Source organism: Odocoileus virginianus, chromosome 7 (genome assembly GCF_023699985.2).
Source record: "Odocoileus virginianus isolate 20LAN1187 ecotype Illinois chromosome 7, Ovbor_1.2, whole genome shotgun sequence".
NCBI lineage: Eukaryota > Metazoa > Chordata > Mammalia > Artiodactyla > Cervidae > Odocoileus > Odocoileus virginianus.
In genome coordinates this window covers 75,363,950-75,369,138 of record NC_069680.1, presented here as the reverse complement: position 1 = coordinate 75,369,138, position 5,189 = coordinate 75,363,950, and the positions used below count along the sequence as shown (strand labels likewise).

The following is a 5,189-nucleotide window of genomic DNA, read 5'->3' as shown; positions in this document are numbered from 1 at the left end:
AGATGAGAAAACAGGGTGACAAGCACAAGGAAGTGACTTTAGGTGGGTCCAGCATGCCCTACACATGCCATTCCTTGCCTGAGTGGTAAATTCCACTTTAGATGATAATCACAGAAGCTCCAGAAGAATTGCAAATGAACTCTACGCTCCTTCTGACCATCACCCAAATCCTTGCCCCAGGAGCATCTTGGAGTAGAGTCGAGTCGGGTCCCCATGTGGCTCTGTGGTCTGGAGCACTGCTGGCTCTGCACACACAACCTTTAGCCAAGGGTCTAGTGTTTATCACCTCCACATGCCTTCTTGGCTTTGGCCTTCTCTGCCCTGGAGCAAGGAGACTGGCCAGAGTGAGGGCTTTCGGAAGAAAGGCCTGGCTTTCTGGCTCTGACATCTGTGAAAGCACCACAGATGTTAGGGCTAATTAGCCACATTCGGTGAGACCAGGCCTATCAAACACCCCAGGCAGAAAGGTCGGCTCTGGGCTGAAAGGTGAGCTGTTTGTTTAAGGGTGGTGGGTGGTCTCTGGCAGGACTTTCAGATTAACCTAAGCCTTCTGAAAATAGAAAATGCAAAGCCGGGCATCCTGGGGTACCAACGGAGATAAGAGCCAGCCGTGGCGTGAGGTCCTCTTTGATTTCATGATCCACCGGGGATAGGGGGTAAGGAGGAGGGCAGAATTTTTTCTGGTTCCAGCCTAAGACCAGAAGGGCAGACTGTCTTGGGGCAGGAAAGCTACAGAAATCTCTTGTAGCCCATATTGCACTTCTGGGGAGGGATTTTGCAAGGCCCTTGGACTGTTGAGCAACCCCACAAGCTCTCAATTGATTCTTTCCTATTTCTGGGAGCAGCCCATGTGTCAGAAATATAAAATCCCAAACCCTGGAGATAATACAAAAGGTGGTCAATAACAATCCAGACTTCAGGGTTAAATATATCAGGCTTCACTGCCTGGTTCTGCCTCTTACTTGCAGTCAGATGTTGAGCAAGTCTTGTCTACCTTAGCTTTCCCAATCTGGAAAGGGGGTATCCTACTGGCCTTACCCTCCATGAAAGGACTGAGATTACCCCCAAGGTAAGGGCTGAGATGAACCACACACACACACTGCCATGGCACCAGTGATAATCCCCTTGCTTCCCCAACACCTCCAGGTACAAGACTCAGACATTTTTCTAAAGGGCTTATCTCAAAGCGCAGGATGCTCACACACAGCTGTGGTAGGAAAATGTGCTCCCCAGCTGGGATGTGAGGATGCTGAGAAAGACTCAGAGGGCTGGTGATAAGCTGGAGAGTCTGAGTGTGAATTTTAGTCCAGGTCCTGCTCATGAAAGCCTATGTTTCTGTTTGCAAAGCTGTATTTCCACCCACTGTGACTGTTGTACAACAAATGGCACTACCCACTGGGAGGATTGTGGTCCCACTGTGCATTTCTGGAGGGCCTCGCTGCTCCTTATGCCTGAGGAACAGCCTGAACCTCCTGGTCCCACAACAAGCCAACAGGGCCACCTGCTGCTCCCACCTCAGCCCCGCACGACCCAACAGGCTAGACTATCTGAGAAGAGAAGACCACTGTGACCCTCAGGCCTAGTCAACACATGGGGTAGGGGGCAGCAGCAGATACTAAGAGGCCTCAGCTCAAGCCTAAGCCAGAGGCTCAGAGCATGAGCAAAAGTGAGCTTCCCCAGAACCTTTGCCCAGGAGGGCAGAAAGAAGAGGTCCTACTAGGCCCCAAGGATGGAACATAAAATCAGGAGGGGCCTCCTAGGATGCCGGGTTCAGTCTTTCTGCCCCCTGGGAAGCCTCACAAACAGCAGGCAAACACTCAGGTCTCTGTTGACTTACAGGCCTCCGGGGACTGGGCTGTACCATCATGCATGGAGGCTGTCATAGATGGTCATCACTTGTAATGAAGCAAGATGACCAAAGAGCCTCTCCACCCAGCTGGACCAGACCTCCTTCTGGAGATTCCAGGGAGCCTCCTGTCCTGGGCCCACCAAGGCCTGGCAGTATAGACTGGACTCCACTCAGCCACTCAGAGGGTGTACCCAGGGCAAAAGCCAGCATCTGCTTCGTGACCCAGCTCCTGATGCAGCTCAATAGAAATCCAGATAGCATCTTGCCAGTGTGTTACGGAAGCTAAGCCACACTCCTCCTGGCTGCTGCCTTGCTTATCCTCTGGGAGACCCTTGGAGAATCACCCAATTTCTGAGCTTATTCCCTCAGCCGAGATTCCAGAGGCGCAGTGGAGTCAATGGGATGGGAGGGGTGACGGCAGCTCATGTGTGCTGGGCACAAACTTAAGCTGAAGCTCATACTGTGGTCCTGAGGAAGGGGCCTCAGCAGCTGGAGCACAAGGATGGGACCAGCACCTCGCTAGGCTGGGCTTGCTCTCTGCCCAGAGGTCCAGGTCTCGAGCCACACACTGTGTCACAGTGAACTCAGCTGCAGCCTCCTTGGGACACCTTGGCAGGTAGAGCCTTCAAGCATAGCACAGACCCAAAATATATATCCAGGGAACAGCACTTTGAAGCCAGACTTTGTGAGAAGGGAGGCCTAGCTGCAGTCCACACAGTGTGGATGTGTCATTGGAAACAGATGTTCTAGACCAAAATGTTGTTTCTGTTCTCTGTCAGGCTCCCTGGGCTTTTGAAACAATCCTCCAGGACAATGCAGGACAGATGGGGTAAACACAGACAGCTCTCAGAAGGGCAGCCTCTACCTGCAGGGAACCCCACCTACCCATCCCATGTCCTGACACCTGAACAGGGTGATCCCAAGCGAGTTCCTTAATCGTTCTGTGTCTCAGTCCTCTTTTATGATATAAGCCAACAATAACTCCAACTTCATGAATATTAAGCTTTGAGTTAAGTGAAGTCTTTAGAAGAGATCCAACTATCCATCTGTCCATTTATTCATCCATCTATCTGTCCATTTATCCACCTATACATCTGTCCACTCACCCATCCATTTTTTTATCCATCCACCCATCTACCCATTCTCCCCCATCACCCTCTTTGAGAAGGGGCCAGATACAGGAAACACATGGGTCCTAGCTCTGTCAGGCTGTCCCGGCTGAGTTGCCTGGGAAGCAGCCTTTAAGAGAGAGTTAGAATGTAAAAGATCAGCAGGCAGGTACCACCTAATCTGATCAAGGAGAGGTCAGGCTGTGATGTAGACATAATCAAATCTCTGCCAGACCCACAGAGCTCCAGAGCAGAGCCATTAGAGGAAACCCCATTGCTTGGGGAAAGATCTTTGCCCTGGTACCTCGCCTAGCTCAGTTTTTGATGGAGGCTGTCCCAGGGAGAGGGTGATTAGGTTAGGAAGCAGCCAGTAGCCATCAGTCAACCACACTTCTCAGCTGAGCGGCAGAGAAGCCCTCTCTTTAGGGTGGAAATGCAGCAGATCTCAGAGCCTACAAAACTCTCCAGGAGTCCTACAATGGAGGCTGAGATGCAGTTATGACAGAGCCTCATATACAGACAGGAGCTGGCGGGTCAGGGTGCTCTGAAGATGCCAGGGGAACCTAAATGGATAGTGAGGCTTCTTGCGAGTGACAGCTAGGATAAGGGATAAATGGTGACTGACAGGTGCCCGGGAGGGACAGGGAAGGAGGCCACTGGTCTAGGAGCAGCACTTACTGGGTAACAAGTTGGTAGCAAGACACAGCTAAGGCCTTGGGCTGTGGTTGCAGGACTGTTTGGAGCCCAGACCCTGATCCAGTCCAGGAGGCTGCTGGGAGCTTTCGCCTTCAGGCTTTTCTGCTGTGCCCGAAACCATAAGTGCCTGGGGCTGTGCCTTGCCCCCTCCTCTCCATCCTATCACCTTCACTGGGAGTGTGGGACCAGAGCACGCCGGCCCCACAGTGGGGCTCTCGTTTCTTTCAGATAGTCTTGACTCTGTCTGCCGGGCCCAGGGGTGCTGGTTACAGAGGCACGGCTGGCGACGGGGTGAGTTACCAGCTAAACCCAAACCGCTCTGCTAACTTGGAGCAGGAGGACCTATTGTTCTTGGCCTCAGGAGCTGGCTCAAAAGCCAGGGTTGATTATGGTCATATCCAGCCACCGAATACCCTCATGCTCAAGTTCCAAGGGTCCATATCGGGTGAGTAAAGGGTCTGAGCGTCAGCCCTGATGGGCAGAGTGAGGGAGGGCCGGGGAAGGAAACAGCACCATAGAGGGCTCTGCCCTTGGCCGAAATTCAGATGCATCCAGCCCCTCAAAGGAAATTCTCCGGATATCCTTCCCCCAGAGTGTTATCAGACCCAGGCTGGCCCCAAACCCTGGATGGGAACAGTTCAACCCTGTGATCCTCCTGCCTTGGGCACAGCCAAATGTCTACACTGTGCCTGCTTTTTTCTTCTCTAATTTGATTCCCTCTGGTAGCCCACAAGGCTGGGGTAAGAGTTATTTTCAAACAAGAATCTCTTTTGTTTGCTGAGTATAAGCTCCCATTCCAATACAAAAAATATATACGGCTCCTTCCATCAGATTTGTCTTGGAAACCTGGCCTCCATTTTGAGGCAAAAGCATTTTAAGAGATTGAGTTCCCTGAGACTCTTTCCGCTCAACCCCGTTTTAGCAGACACACAGCTGAGACCCCATGCAAATCAATGAGCCCATAACAGCCCCTCATCCTCTGCTGTGCATGTAAATTTCCAGGGGCTTGTCAACACTCACATTTCATCCTGGGCCCTGAGGTGGGGCTCAGACCCTGAGTGTTTGAGCAGCACTTCAGTGATGCCCATGCCGCCGCCCCATGGGTCACATAGTACTGAGGGTTGAAGATCTGGGTTCTGGTCAGAACTCTGTTCTCCAGAGGGTCCTCTGCTCAGAACTTAGAAGCCAGAATCTTCATGGCACTCCTGGTAGAGCCATCAGAACGTCCCTGTCCAGCCACCCTGCAGAGCAGCCCAGAACCCACAGGAAACAGACATCTCCTCCAGACCTTCCAGACCACAGGCGACCTCACAGTGGCCCAGGTGGCCCAGGGAGGAGAGAGGTGCAGGGAGAGAAGCTGAGCAAGGACAGAGCCAGAGACCCAACATCTAAGTCACCAGCAGGCAGGTAGGGAACCTACAAAGGGGCTGGAGAAGGAGCCCCAGCAGGGTGGGGAGCCCCAGGAGGGAAGTGTTGCCATGGAAACCAGAGAGGAAGTGATCACCAAACTCCAGGGTTGTAGAGAAATCACAGAA

General features: G+C 52.4%; 1 long non-coding RNA gene across 1 annotated transcript in view; it reads left to right on the top strand.

The window, feature by feature from the left end:
• The first annotated feature begins 4,889 nt into the window (after positions 1 to 4,889).
• The window catches only part of LOC110138458 (uncharacterized), a 15,181-nt gene continuing 14,881 nt past the window's right edge, over positions 4,890 to 5,189 (top strand). Inside the window, exon 1 of the long non-coding RNA XR_002314205.2 lies at positions 4,890 to 5,061. This is a non-coding gene — a long non-coding RNA (uncharacterized lncRNA). The remainder of the gene's footprint in view (positions 5,062 to 5,189) is intronic.